This window comes from Cavia porcellus, unplaced genomic scaffold, assembly GCF_034190915.1.
Source record: "Cavia porcellus strain 051 isolate PalLab524CR breed Dunkin Hartley unplaced genomic scaffold, mCavPor4.1 scaffold_8, whole genome shotgun sequence".
In the NCBI taxonomy this organism is placed as follows: domain Eukaryota; kingdom Metazoa; phylum Chordata; class Mammalia; order Rodentia; family Caviidae; genus Cavia; species Cavia porcellus.
In genome coordinates, this window is record NW_026947491.1 from 48,468,543 (window position 1) to 48,484,860 (window position 16,318).

A 16,318-nucleotide genomic window follows, 5' to 3' on the forward strand; every position below is an offset into this window, starting at 1 on the left:
GTCAATTTCATTTGTTCTCACAGAGAACTAATTCTTTGATTCATTGATTTTTGTATTGTTTTAATAGTCTCCATTTCATTGTTTTCTACTCTAATCTTTATAATTACTTTCTTTGTTTAAGTTTTGGCTTTGGATTGTTCTTTTTTTTTTTAGGACTTTGAGATATATTAATAGGTTACTTATTTGGACTTTCTCTGTTTTTCTAATGTGGCCAGTCATAGCTATAAGCTTCTTTTTTAAAACTGCTTTCATTGTGTTCCGTAAGTTCTGGTATGTAGTACTTTCATTATTATTTAATTGTATAAACTATCTTATCTCTCCCTTAATTTCCTCTGCTAGCCACTAATTATTCAAGTGTTTACATTTGTTTGCATGTTTCTGTGATTCTGTTTCCTATTGATTTGTAGTTTTATTTTATTGTGATCAATATGATGCATGATAAAATTTCTATTCTTTTGCATTTACTTACATATGTTTTATTAGCTAGTATGTGTTCTATTTTGAAGAAACTACAATATGCTGCCAATAAAAATGTGTGCTGTGTCGCTGTTGGGTGGAACACTTTATATATCTATTGTTTGTTTGTTTAAAGATTTGATTCAACTCTGGCACTTTGTTGAATTTTTTATTTAGTTGACCTATTTGTGATAGTGCACTATAATTGAAGTGATGCTTATCTGATCTTTTATATCTATTAGTGTTTATGAAATTAAGTGCACTGTGACTTGGTGCATATATATTTACAATCATTATCTCTTCCTGTTAAATGGTTCCTATAACCAATATGAAATGTTCTTCTTGGTCTCTTTTGATCAATTTTGCCTGAAAGCAGGATGATAACTGCTTCTTCTTTTAGGGTTCCTGTTGCATAGAATATTGTTTTCTGTATATTGATTTTTTTTAATTTTTTTACTTTAAAGAGAATAGAACAAAGAAGATCATAACAAAACAATGCTATCAACACAGGATTTCAAAAAAAGACAACAAGAAATAAATAGTGGTTGCCATAATATCTCTTGTTTGCTTCAAAATAGTTGTCCATATCTTGACACATAATGAATTCAAACAAGACAAAAATGGTATAAAATCATTCAAAACAAAAGAATGAAAGCATTACAGGCCTTCAAAACCAGACAATAGGAAATCACATATTGCTATCATAATGTCTCTTGTCCTCTTCAAAATAGATGTCTATACTTTCACATATATTGGAATTAAATAATACAAAACAGACCAAAACCAATCAAAACAAAGAATAAAAAGCATTACTGGACTTCACAACAAGATGATAAGTTTTTGAGGGTATGGCAATCTGGGTTGGAAGTCATTATCCTTTAGGATTAGAAATACTCCATGCTCTTCTTGATTTCATTGTTTGTGTTGAAAAGTCTGCTACAATTCTGATGGGCTTTCCTTTATAGGTGGTTGGTTTCTTTTCTCTATCAATTTTTAACATTTTGTTATTATGTTGAATTTCTGGGATGTTGATTATTATATGTCTGGGTCTAAATTTATTTTGGTTATGGCTGATTGGAGTTCAATGTGTTTCACTTATCTGTATGTCAGTTTCCTTTCCTATGTTTGGAAATTGGCAGCTCTTCTGTAAACAATCTTCTGATATCATTTTTTGTTGTCCCTTTCTTTTTCATTTACATCTATTAATATTATATTGCTGTTCTTTGCATCATCTTGCAACCATTGAATTGTTGTTTTCTAATTCCTTCTTATTTTTTAAAGATCTTTCCTTTTCTGTTCACTAGCTGCAATCTTGTCTTCAAGGTCTGAAAGTCAATCTTCATATTCATTGAGGCAATTTTGCCAGCTTTCAATGGAATATTTGATTTCCTGGATATCTCTTTGAATCTGTTTCATGCATTGTTTCTTTCTTATATTGTTCATTCAAGGTTCCATCTTTTTGCGGTGCTCCTCAGTTTTTTTTAACTATGTCTTCTTTAGATGTGTTCAGCATTTCTTTTATTACATTTATCATTTCTTCTTTCACCTGGGAGATTATTTTTGATCTGAGTTCCTTTACAGCTTCAGTTTACTTCAGTTTACTTCTTTACTTTAGTTGCTATCATTTCAGATGTTTCATGTGTATGGCCTACATTTTCTTCTATATCCATGTCTCCTAGGCTTGTTTGGGATGGGCTTGAAGTTTGAGATTGCATTTTACTCTCATTTTGTCATTTTCCTGTAATCCCCTTTAGAAGCTAAATGCAAGGTCTCCATTGCCTCCTGGGTTAAGGATATCTGTCAGTACTGCAGGGAATTTCCCCAGTTGAATGGAAGTTGCTAGTCAGGCCTTACTGGGTCCCTAGTGGCACTTGAAGATTCCTCAAACCAGGGAACTATGCTGGGCGTGCCTTCAGCACACCCCACGTGGTACTGTGGAGCTCCCCAGCTGTATCAGGTTGCTGGGAGGGACTCTACCAGGTTCTGAGTGGTGTACCAAGGCTGAATAGCTAGATTGGGTATGCTATGTAGGCCTTCAGCTCATGCCACACAGCATGCCAAGGCTCTGTATCTGCTTATGGTTGCAGGGCAGGGCCCAACCAGCCCCAAAGGGACCTACCCAAAGGCCCATGGCCGGTTGGTGACACTGGTGGTAAGGCCCTATCAGGTTCCAAGCAGGTTCCAAGGTTGCACAGCTGGATAAGGTTCACTCTACAAGATTTTGGCTCATGCCACCAAGCTCAGGTGATTCCCTGGTCACTCAGAGTCGCTGGATAGGGCCCGATCAGGCCTTGAGGGACCTACCTAAAGATCCACAGATGACTGACAATACTTGGTGGGGCCCTACCAGGTTCCAAGCAAGGTGCCGAGGTTACACGGTTTGATGAGATTCACTGTGTGGGCCTTCAGCTCATGCCACTGAGCTCAGGTAATTATCCAGTCACTCAGGGTCCCTGGCCAGGGCCAAATCAGGTCTCAAGGGACCTACCTGAAGAGCCACAGCTGATTGGGGATTCTGGGTGGGACCCTACCAAGTTCTGAGTGAGGTGCCAAGGTTACATGGCTGGATGGGGTTCTCTGTGAGGACCTCTTTTGATTTTTTTAATCTATGAATTTCTTTTCATGTTAACCATGTTTCTTCTATGCAACATATCACTGGATTTTGTTTCTTGATCCATTCTTCTAATCTGTGTCTTTTGATTGGTGAGTTGAGTCCATTTACATTAATAGTTATAATTGATAGCTATTGACTTATACCTGTCACTGTATGTCTTCCTGTTGCTATCTTGTTTTCTTTCCCTTCTATTTAATTGCTAGTCCTACCTAATTCATTCATTTTATTGGACCTTCTGATATTTTTAGCTTCTTCTAGGATATCCCTCAGAATTTTTTTGGAGTGTTGGTTTGGTGGTCATAGAATTCTTTATATTCTCTTTATATCAAAAAATTTTATTTCTCCATAAATTTTAAAAGGTACTTTTTCAGGATATAATAATCTGGATTAGAAGTTGTTTCCTTTTAGAGATTGAAGCTCTTCATTCCAAGCTTTCTTTGCCTTTAGGGTTTACGTTGAGAGGTCTATTGTCATTCTGGTGGGTCTTCCTTTATAGATGATTTGTTGCTTTTCTAGAACAATGTTTAAAATTCTGTTCTTATGTTTGATTTCTGGTCTTTTAATTGGTATACGACATAACAAATTATTCTTGTCATGGCTGTGTTAGGTTCTGTGTGCCTCAATCATCTGTATGTTAAATTCTTTTTCCATGTTTGGAAAGTTTTCTGCTACTACTTCTGTAAACAGGTTTTTTTTAATACACTTTGTGCTGTTATCTGATTTTTCATTAACTCCAGTTATCTTTATATTAGTCTTCTTTGAATCCTCTAGCAGCTGCTGCATCTATTTTTTTGTCCTCTCATTGTTTTTAAGGTATCTTGCACCAACTAATCATTGACTACAGCCCTGTCCTATAAATTTGATGCTCTCTCTTTACATTGGTTGCTTCTGTTTCTCATACTTTCAATAGTACCTTTAATTTCCTGAATTTCTGTTCACAATTTTTCAAAAATAAGTCCCCATTCTTCTCTGTAGGGGCACTCATATTTTGCATTTCTTTCTTTAGCTCCACTAGATGTTTATCAGTGTTTTCTCTAAACTTGCTGAAAGAAAAAGACAAAAAAAAAAAAAAAGATCTTATCTGGTGAGTTAAATCTTTCAATTTTCCAAGCACATTATTGAACCGTATTACCCCCACTGATATATTCTTTCAGAACTTTCTGCTATGTGGCTTATAATTTATTCCTCTTTCACTATCCCTGAACGAGTTTTGGGGATCACTCTGTTTTTCTAACGTGAGCACTGAATGCAGTTCTCTTAGGACTGCTTTCATTTTATCCCATATGTTCTGGTGTGTTCTATTGGCATTGCTGTTTTATTCCAGAAACTGTTTAATTTCTTCCTTGATTACTTCTGTGATCATTTGAATGTTCAAGGGTGTACCATTAAATTTTATTTGGTTTCTCTTGTGACTGATTTCTAGTTTCTATGCACAATAATCTGATAGTATGTATGGGACAATTTTGATTCTTTTGCATTTATTTAAGTAAGCTTTGTGAAGTAGTATGTGCTCGATTTTGGAGAATGTTTTATGTGCTGCAGAGAAAATCTGTATTCTGTATAGTAGGATAAAATACTCTGTAGGTATCTATTAAGTCCATTTGTTCAAGGGTGTAGTTCATCTCAGATATTCCTTTGCGGATTTCTTTTGTCCATCTGATCTGTGTCTCTTTGAGTGTGGAGTACTAGATATTCTAGTATGATTTTGCTTTGTTTGTTATGTTCAGCAGTATTTGTTTCATAAAATTAGGTGTTCCCATGCCTGGTGCGTATATAATTATTATCTCTTCTTCTGGTATTGTTCCCTTTAGTTATGTGTAGTGACCTTTTGTGACTCTTCTGGTCAGATTAGGTTTGAAGTTTACTTTAAGAATAAGACTGCTACCTGTCTTGTTTTCAGTGTCCTGGATGCATGACATATTCTCTTATATCTTTTGATCTTTAGACTGTGAATTTCTTTTTGGATTAGATGAGTTTCTTCAACACAACAGATTGTTGAATTTATTTTCTGATCTAGTCTGCTACTCTGTGTCTTTTTAAAGTGAAATTATGGCCATTTACCTTGAGAATTATTCCTGAAAGTTATTTTTTCCTATTATTGCATTTTTATGCTGATGATACCTTTCCTACTTTTGTTTAACTGCTTGCCTTACTCAACGTGTCTGGTCCACCTGATTTTTTAGGTTTGTTGTCTTCATCTCTGTCTAGGATATTCTCAAGAATTTTTTGGAGTGTCAGTTTGTTGTTCATCTATCTTTTAGGTTGATTTTTGTTACACAATGTCCTTATTTCTCCAACAAGTATGAAAGACAGTTTTGTATAGTAGAAAATTGTCTGCTTTTAGTGCTTGAAATATGTTACTACAAGCACTCATGGTCTTTAAAGTTTATATTGAGAAATCTACTGTAATTCTGATGGGTTTGAATTTTATAGAGCTTTTTGCTTTTCTCTGACAGCTTTTAAGTTTCTGTCTTTTTGTTGGACACACAGGATTTTTACTAAAATGTCATTGGGAGCTTTTTTTACTATTGTACTTAATTAGTGCTGTATTTCTCCAAAAATAAGACTTAACAGGAAAATAATCAGTCTTTAAAACTGGATATCAAAAATACCAGCCCCAAAGCAAGTGCCTCCCCTCCCTGGTAAGCCATGGTGGTCTGGCCAACTGCAGTCCTTCCAGGGGGAGAACTAGCAGCAGCTCCTGAGATCTGTGCCATGTTGAAACTTAGGACACTGGCAAGCCAAGCAAGCACCTCCCCTCCCTGGTAAGCAGTGGCGGTGTGGCAGACTGTGGCCCTTCCAGGGGGAGAACCAGCAGCAGCTCCTGAGATCCACACCATGTTGGAACTGAGGACGCTGTGAAACCAAGCAACCAGCCTGCTTCCCTGCTAAGCAATAGCAAACCTACTGATGCACGGCCTACAGTCAAATATCCCACTTCCCTTATCCCTCTTATCTCCCCCCCCCATCGCCCATTAGCAAATGGGAACCAGAAATCTGAGTGTCTCCTGGGAGGTTGACCATAGCAAATAAGGGGGACTTCCTTCCACCATCTCTTTGAAGGCAAATATTTTTATTACTGTTTTGCTCTTTTCTGATTAATGGTACTGCTCTATTCAATATTGTTTTGATAAGTTCTGTAGTGTTCTATATTTCATCTCATTTTGATATACGTGATTGAAAGAACAACTATTACAAAGATAACAAAATATACTGTGATACCTATTACTGTTATCCCAGTAACCTGCTGTGAAGTTCTGTACCAATTTCACTGTGCAATCTTAGTTGGCTTTATTCTGTCTTGTTCTGTTGTATACTTTCAAAAGTAAAAAAAAAAAAATACCAGCTCCAGGCTAGTGGTTTAGCTCAGCAGCATAAGTGCTTGATAAATACAAGATTATGAGTTTGACTCCCGTTACCAAAAAGAAAAAAACTACCACCCCCAGTCACCTTCCCAAAACACCATTACAGAGTAGCCACTAAGCAAAGCAATCTTCTGCAATACACTGGCCAGCACCATGTGCTTGTTTTCTGGTTAGGTCTTATTTTCAGGTAAATACAGAATTTTGTAGCTCTCACTTATGTGTGTGTTGAAGTCTTTTCTCTTATTTGGAAATTTTTCCATTATATACCCTATCACTATTTTGTAAGGAGAAAGTTTATCTTGTTTATAACAACTTCAACAGAGCTGAGCACAAATCAATCACATACATTAAACTTTGTTGTGATGTTTTCACCCTTTTCCCAATACTCCTTAAAACTTACAGGGTACTGGGATGGGCAAGGTGTGAGATAATGGGAAAGAGAAGTAAATGGAAGAAGATGGCAAGTAAATGGCAATAGAAAGAGAGGAGGATAAGACAAATGTCAATAGTTAAAAAGAAAGTAGGAAGTCAGAGTCTATAGGAGTTACTTTATAGCTGAGAAAGGACTGGTATAGAAAGAGTCTGAAAGAGTATTTGGTCAAGAAAATGTATGCAGATAAATGAGAATGAATTTAGAGTGTGGAGGAGTCTCTGAGATTGGTAGTCCCTGTGAATATGTTTGCTGTAGTTTTGTTTAGCTCCTCAAAGAGAAAGAGGAGGAAAGAGATTAAAGATAGGAAGAAAGCAGGTCAAGTAGAAAACTCTTGAAATTTAAAATATTGTAATCTTCAGGCACAAGTAAAGAAGAACTAAAGGAAGGAAATGAAAAATATGAAAGCAGAGAATACAAAGAAAAAAGAAAGAACAGAAATAGTGACAAGAACAAAACAGAATAACTCAAATCTCAAAAATTAGCAAAGTTACAGTAACTAAAATTGACAAAATAATCACAAAGTGAGAACAATTGTTAAAGCAGTAACTCAGTGTTTTTCACACAGCTCCATCTTCACTGATGTCACTGTCTACTTTCTATTATCCACAGTTTCCTTCTATTGCTGTTAAAGGCTGCTATCCTAGGTTCTGATCTTTGGTATCTGTTTCAGCTAATTCTACCAACACCACTAAAGCAGTCATTCTCTCTCCTGGTTCCCAGGCATAGCTCCATTGCTGAGTTGTTTTCTGATTTTGTGACAGAACTGAGGAATTTCTTCTGCCTTCTCCATATATGTCTCTTTCCTCATGGGAAATGCTGAAAGTCATGGGAAGGGTGCTGAGTGTTCCTTGTACTTCACTCCCATTGTATGTGGAGGGGGATGAGAAAAAAACATTTTACTGCTGTTACTTAAAAATGGTTTGTGTTCAGAGAATCTTCTGTCTCCTGATGTATTAGCACACTCTCGCTATGGGGATGAGACCATTAGTGTATGGCTTTGAAGTTCTACTCTATTCTGTTTTCAGTTTGAGACCCAGGTTGGAGTTATCTAACACTACCACTTTCACTTGGGAGGATATCTTGGCTGTGGGATTACTTAGTAATCGAGAATGTCTGAGGGGTTGCATAGCTAGCTCCCTCACTCAGTCCAGTATTTTACCAATATGCTGTGAGTGCTGGATCTGGGTTTGGGGTTCAGCAGGAGGATGTTTTATTTCAGGTGTGAATTGATTTCCTCATTTCCTCAATGTAAAATCTAAATCCTAAAATTTGGATTTTGTACAGCTGAATTGTCATATTTTTGTTTATTATTTTTTAAATTGTCTGTGTTGGAGAATATTCTGTCTCCCAGTGTCTGTCTAACATTCTTATGAAGCAAAAGATCTGATGGTAAGGGTATGGATAAAATATGTATGGATTATAGACAATGAGGCATTAAAACTAGATCCCAAAAACACATTGTAATAGAGTTGGCATCTGAAGAAAACAAAGAGAGATACCTGCCTTATTTCATCTTTGTTCATAGCTAAGAGTGAAGGTAAATGAGAAGAATGTGAGGGAACTGGACTGCCTTAACCCCAGGTGGTTTCATACTTTTCTCACTGACATGGTTAAGTTAAACAATTGTAAAGTTTTAGTTTAGCATGTTCCTTGAAATATTTGGGAAATACACTAAAAAAATCCATCACTATTTATGAGAAATATGAATGTAACCCTGCATTGTTATTTGATAACCAGATGTTCTTTGAGCAATGATGGGACTGAAATTAGAGGTGAGGGTCTACATGAAAGGCTCTGATTACCTTTCTAGAGGAAGGAATTACCTGTAAAACATGTGAGTTCATTGTATGACCCAAAGTCCCATTCTTACACTCTGTAAGCACTGTCTGGCCATCTTAGTCACTTTTCTTGTGACTGGGACACAATACTTCATACCTGCAATTTAAAAGAAGCAAGGCTAATTTTTGCTCATGTTTTAGAAGTTCAGCTTTTGCATAATCGGTGGCATGGTGGGTTATAGGAAAACTACTACTCATCTCAAGACAGACAGGGAGCAGAAAAATAAAGGGAGAAAGCAAGAATGGAGATGTGCCATACTGGATCACATCGACAGTAACCCATCTCTTCAAACAAACTCCATCCTTACAGTAAGTCAGCTATTATGGTTCTGTAATCCATTCACCTTCTAAATATGTAAGTTTTTTTAAAGGGGCATTTTAGATCTAAACCACAACTCATTCTTATCTCAAGGTGATTATGATAATTTCTGTGTTTCACAAGTGTTAGGGTTTGTGTCTGGATATCCCCTCAAAGCCTCATGTGGTCATAAGGAGTACACTTTTCAGAAGTGACTGAATCTAAAGTTTGTGATTGGTTCATTACCTAATGCTACGATTGGTGGTGTGAGTGCTACACCCTCCCTAGAGCATGTAGTCTTCATGCAATACAAGGAGAAGAAAAATTCTTGTGTCCTCCTTTTTGGCCCCTGTAGCTTTTGGTATCTTTTGCAGCCCTGAACTGTTGCTGCTCAGCCATGCCACTCTGCCTTCGCATCAGCAGATTTTGAACTGAATCCTTTACAAACTGTGAGCTAAGTTAATATTTCCTCCTCAAATTTTGGTGTTGGATATTTTGTCTCAGCAATGAAAAAAAGTAGCCATGGTAACAGGACAGTTAGTAATAAAGGTAGCCTTCCCTTGTCATTGTCTTATGGGAATACTTTGGAATTTCTACACAATTGACACTTTAAGATGGTTGTGTAACCTTGTACCACGTTTAAAAGAAAATTACAATAAACATGAAATTATGCAGGAAATAATTCTCCATATTTCTATTATTTTAATTTCAAAAAAATTGGTTGACCTGAAAACCATCTAATCATGATCCAGTGAAACTTCACTTCCTTTTATGTAAACCTATTTTTTAATTAAAATTTTTACTGATACTTGTAACTTTAAAAAACGTTTTCCAGAACTTCTAATATGAGGCAACTTCAGTAAGCAGCTGATTGGTATTCTCTGGCAGAGCTTTGATCTTGTGTTATGATAGAAGCATTGAAAATTTGTTAGTAGCAATGCATAAGGAAGAGTATAAATCTCTGCCAGTCCCAAATCCATGCCATCGTCATTCCATTCAAGATAACTTACTTGTTTATTGATTGTATATGATAATGAATGATACACAGATTCAATTACATCTATTTTTTATCTGGTACTATTATTCAATTAAATATTGTATGGGATGTGCCAACCATCATCTTCATAACCAAATAACTGACTCTACTTGCTTGGCTGACCTATTAAATGGACCAATTAAGAGGTCACAACAGTACCTGTCAGTTCCAATACATCAAGGTTTCTGAAGACAATGACTTCTTTACCCAAACTATTACAAGGAAATTTTAAATGGAACCTGGCATCACCCTGAAGGAATTCTAACTTACACTGTTGGGGATATTTACCAAGATTGCTTCAGAGTAGACTAACTTTACACAGCACGTTTTTTAAAAAGACACATTTACTCAACATCATGATCATACTGTTACATTTAGCAATAAATAACCATAGATACAAAACAGTCTAAATTAAAGCCCTTTGTTGGAAATCCAAAATATACAATAGGTTCTGTGAATAGTGAAGAAACTGTTCAAAGAAAAGAAAAACTGTGATGGGAGAACGAAGAAAGCAAGTAAGGGAAAAGGAAGTATAGATAGATAGATAGATAGATAGATAGATAGATAGATAGATACATAGATACATAGATAGATACATAGATACATAGATAGATACATAGATAGATAGATAGATAGATAGATAGATAGATAGATAGATAGATAGTTGTACAGGGGAGAGGAAGGCACCTCAGTTCTGAGTCAGACCTGGCTACCACCTCCCACAACCTAAACCTGGGCTAGCAACACCAGGAGTGTCGGGGGCAAAACTCAGTGTGGTGAAGGATACCACGGATGTTCTGTATGAGACTTCAAAAACTTTGAATACTGGTTTATATGTGGAAACCTTGTCTATTTCTGTACAACTTTTTGAACAAGACATTAATCCATTAATTGTCAGTCATTGAGGAGCTTCACAAGGCTACACTAAAGACTGCTGAAAATATGACAGGCTGAGTTTCTATAAAAATCTTGATGAGATTTGTCAAACTGTGCAGGAGAATTTTAAGACTGCATTGTAGTCAAGAATGCACAGTAAATTTCCTGCATGGAGCAGTGTAGGAAAACTTTCCTTTTAAAAAGAACTATAAAGCCATAGCTTTATAAATCAATGGAACGTAGCTTACAGAAATACCAGATGTGTTTACATTGCATCTTACTAATTTTTTAAATGATCCTAGTGCTTTGGCATTGCTGTGTTTGTAGTTACATATTTCTTATTTATACCTCTGATAGCTTTAATTTTCTAATCAGTCTGTCTGGCAGCAGTGTACATCTGCTTGTGCCTGGTTGAAGTACAGTGGAACCCATCAGCAGGGATGTGCAGTAGTTATGACTTATTGGCATTTCCATTATAAACTTTAATTTTGAATTGTTCATGCATAACAAGTATGGATTTATGTTGCATTAGGCTGAAAGTTGACAGGATTTCAGCCACCATTTGTGAATTTTGATGTAGACTTCTTATGTATACCAGAATCTTGTTTTGAAAATAAGAGCATAGAGACTATTTCTTGTAATCTACTCTTTAACAAAGAACATTTAGTTTTTTAAAAGTTTCAGCAGTTAATAGTGTGAGCTAATCATTTTTGTATTAAATAAAAGATAAAACTTCTAGAAACTTTAAAATTTCAAAAGCACTGACAGTGCTTAACATAGTATTATTTTTTAGTTTAAATCATTTAAATCTAACAGGAATATTGAGAATTTTTTCTGAGTTTTATATCCTATAAAGGCCTACAAAATAATTTATAAATTGAAATACAGCCAACATGAAAATTATTTATTATTTTTACACATAAAAGTAAATAGAATGCTTATCTAATAATCTTGAGTGCTTATTTAAATCAGTATGTGGAATGTTTCAACAAATATTGTATTTTTTGGTATATGTTAGATATATATAATGAATTTGTACCTATACATAATATATCTTGTTTTTTCCCATTTCCCTTCCCTCCCTTCAGCCCTCCTCCCCTCCTTATTTACAAAATCTAACAAATATTATATTTTCTGAAGATGTAAAGATTTATATTCATTAAAGCAAATTAAGTGTGAATCAGCAATTATAAGTATAGTCTAAAATCCTTATTTGTCTTCATCTTTATCCTTGAAGTTTTAACTCCTCAGAGTCATGATTTAAAAATAAATTTTAGGGTGATTTGAATGAAGATGGCAGATAGATAACACCTGGCTACAGAGGCTCCCTGAGATAGTCAACTAAAAATTCAACATAATATAGTGCAGGAAGCCCCAAAGAGAGGAAGACAAATTTTCTCATCTCAAGCTAAGATGAGAGGAATCAATCAAACATACATCCTCAGTGCTATTATTGGAACAGCTAAAGGTTCAATGATCCCACTGCAGCAGGAAACTTGCTGAGCCTTCCCGGGACCCGCCACTTCAACTCACAGAAGGCGCAGTCACACTGAAGTTGGGGGTCGATGAGCCAAATGGAGAGCTGAGCTACCAGGGAACCTGCATCGACCTGTGGTGAGTGACAGGAGTAGAGTCATTCCACAAAAAGGGGGGCTCTGGTGAATGACATTCTGAGACTGAGCAGGACTGGCAAGTACAAGGGACAGCAGTCAATTCAGTCAGTTGTTCCCTTCCCAAAGAGGGTGGGTGGAGTGAGCAAGGCCTAGGTGATGCAACCTGGCTGAGACCCAATATGTTATCTGAAATCAATTCCCTATTATGGCGGTACACACTAATACAGTGAAGCCTAAGAAGTTTGACTGATCTGGAGAGGAGAAAGTGCACAGTAACACAGTGCAGGCCTCAGCAGCTTCACTGATCCAGAGGGGAGGGTCTAGCATACGCTGCCCATTTGAAACTCACTAGCACACTGTAGTGGGAATGGTCACCTAGCCAGCATGCGTCAGAAGAATTGTAATCAACAAAGAGAGAAACTGGGGCCTCTTGGAAGAAACAAAAAAAACATGGGAAGAGGAAGTGACAACAAAAAGTCCCCAGGTCCCAACCCTGAGAACATGGACCCAGGACAGGTAAATACAAAGGGGAATGAGGACAGCAAATATGTAGTATCAGACATGGCACCAGTGGACATAAAGAGATATCTTCAGAACCTCATAGATGAGTTCAAAAGTGAAATATTTAGCCAAGTAAAACAAGATATAAGATTAATAAAAGAGACGCTAAGTACCCCTCAAGAAGACACAGATGGAAAAAGGGAGGAACTCAAACAAAGGAGAGAACCACTTGATGAAGAAAATAAAGAAAATATAGAATACATGAAGCAGATTCAAAGAGATGACCAAGAAATTAAAAACACTATGGAGAGATGGCAAAACAACTTGAAAGAAACTAAGGATAGATTATCCAAACTGGAGGAAAGTTTTGCAATGTGGGATTATGAAAGAAAAACTTTTTAAAATAAAAGGAAACAAGCAGTAACAACACAAAGCCTAGAAGATGACAAGAGGATCTATAACTTGAGAACAAAGAATGTGAATGAAGAAGCAGGGGTACAAACAAAGGAACTACAAAGGCTATTCACAGAAATAATTAAGGAAAACTTCCCAAACATAGGAAAAGGAAATGATATTCAGATGTATGAGGCATACAGAACTCCAGCCACCTGCAACCAAAACAGAGCTACATCCAGGCATATAATAATCAAAACCCCAGAAATTCAATATAACAACAGAATATTAAAAGCTGTTAGAGACAAGAACAGATAACCTATAAAGGAAGGCCCATCAGAATAATAGCAGACTTTCCAACACAAACTATCAAGTCAAGAAGAGCCTGGAGGAAAATATTCCAAGCCCTCAAAAAAAATAACCTCCAGCCCAGATTGATACACCCTGTTAAACTGTCTCTAGAAATTAATGGAGAAACAAGATGCTTCCAAGACATGTGTGGAATCTATAAACAGTTTATGAGAACTGATCCTATGACACATGATGAAATGAACAGATACTTTGAAGAAAAAGAGACACTAAAGCAGCCAGTGCTGATCCTGAGTGTCATAATGTGACACTCAGCAATAGTATTATTCTTTGTTCAGAGTGATATTAACCTCCTTGGGTTGGTTCAATCTCAACATAATTGAAGATATAAATAACTGCATGTATGTTTAAGTGTATAGGATTGATAATCATCTTTCTAAGTTTTTGCTGGATAGTTGAACAGAACTGGTTGCAGTCTCACTGTTTGAATCTCCACTTTATATGCTCCACTTCAGTATCTTGAGTAACTATTTGTAAGAGAACAATCTGTAATCATCAACTAGTGGTTTTTGCTGTTTATTTTTTTCTTTGAAAGTATGTATTATTTCTACCCATTTTCTGTTTTTGTTTAGCCTTTCTTTAAATTAAATTTTAAAAAAAACACTACAGTACCTAGTGTTGATTCCCAAGTGTCACGATATGAAATCCAGCAATACTGTTATTCTTTGTTCAGAATAGTTTTAGCCTGCTTTAGTTTGTTTAATCTAAACATAAATGAAGATATGGATAACTGCATGTATGTTTAAGTTTATAGGATTGACAACCATATTACTAAGTTTTTGTTGGATAGTTGAACAGAACTGTTTGCAGTCTTGCTGTTTGAATTTCCCACTTTATATGTTCCACTTTTGTATCTTGAACAACTATGTGTAAGAGGACAGTATGTAAACATCAACTAGTGATTTCTTACTGCTTATTTTTTCTTTGAATGTATGTATTATTTCTACCCCTTTTCTGTTTCGTTTAGCCCCAAAGAATGTTCCATATATATGAAAATACTGTGTATTCTGGTGTTGTTGGATGAATAATTCAGCAGTTGTCTCTATAGTTTATTTACAGATAACATGCTAATTTACATTCAGACCCCAAACATTGCACAAAAAGGCTCCTATACTTAATAAACAAACTCAGTAGCATAGCTCAATATGAAGTCAACACTCAAAAATCAATCACATTGCTGTACATAAACTTCAAACTCACTGAAACACAAATTAGGAAAACAACACCTTTTACAACAGCCTCAAAAAAAAACCAAAATGCTTAGGAATCGATGTAACAAAGGAAGTAATGGATTTACAACTTGAAAATTATAGTACTTTGAAAAAGGAGATTGGTCTCCCGGCAGAACATGGTGGATAGATAACAGCAGCCATGGAGGCTTTCTGAGATAGCAAGCTTAGAATCCAGGAATGTTGCAGTGTGAGGAGTCCTAAGCAAGGGGAGATATACCCTGCCAACTCAGGAACGAGCTAAGGTGAGAGAAACCTGGAAATGCAATCCCAGTGCTATGACCAGAACAGATAAAATCTCAGTGCTGAAGCTGGAACCCGCACCTCTGGAAACCATGACTGGAATTTCCTGCCACCACTGCTGTGTCTGAATTGGCACAGAAGGGACAGAGATGTGAAATGTCTGAGAGTGGGACTGGTGGAGAGCCCTGAATCGACCTGCAGTGAGTGAGAGGAATGGGGACACTTCCATAGATTAGGAGGCTCCAACAGAGGACATTCTGGGACCAGGCAGACAAGCCAGAACAGGACGCTGCAGTGACTTTAGCCGCATATTCCCCTATCAAGCAGGATTAGTGTGGAGCGCTTGGCGTGGGTGATGCTGTGGACTAAGACCCAGTAGGCTAGCCCAAACCAGGTCCCAGTGCCTAGTGGTGCACCCTAACAGTGAAGCCTTTGGTAGGTTGACCTGGAGGGGTGGGCCCAGCAGAGGCTGCCCAGGTCTGTGTGTCCCTAGTACACTGAAGTGGACGGGATCACCTAGCCAGTGCAATTCAAACAGACTGTAACCCACAAAGAAAGAAATTGGGCCTCCTATATATGCCTGCATGGAAGGAACAAAAAAATATGAGAAGAGGAGGCAACAAGAAAGGGTCGTTGGCCTCCAAACTTGAGAACACTGATCCAGGAAAGGTAAATACAAAGGAGAATGAGGACAGAAAACATGCAATATCAGACACAGCACCAATAGACATAAAGTGATATTTCTGGAGCCTCCTAGAGGAATTCAAAAGTGAAGTATTTAATGAAGTAAAGCAAGATATAAGTAGAATAGTTAGAGAAATACTAAGCACCGTCCAAGAAAAAACAGATGGTGGAATGGAAGAACAGACAAAAAGGGGAAAATTGTTTGATGAAGAAAACATAGAATACGTGAAGCAGGTTCAAAGAGATTACCAGGAAACTAAAAACTCTATTGAAAGCTAGCATAACAGCTTGAAAGAAACTAAGGATAGATTATCTGAACTGGAGGATAGATTTGCAATAAGGGAGCATAAAATGAAAAACTTCTTAAAAA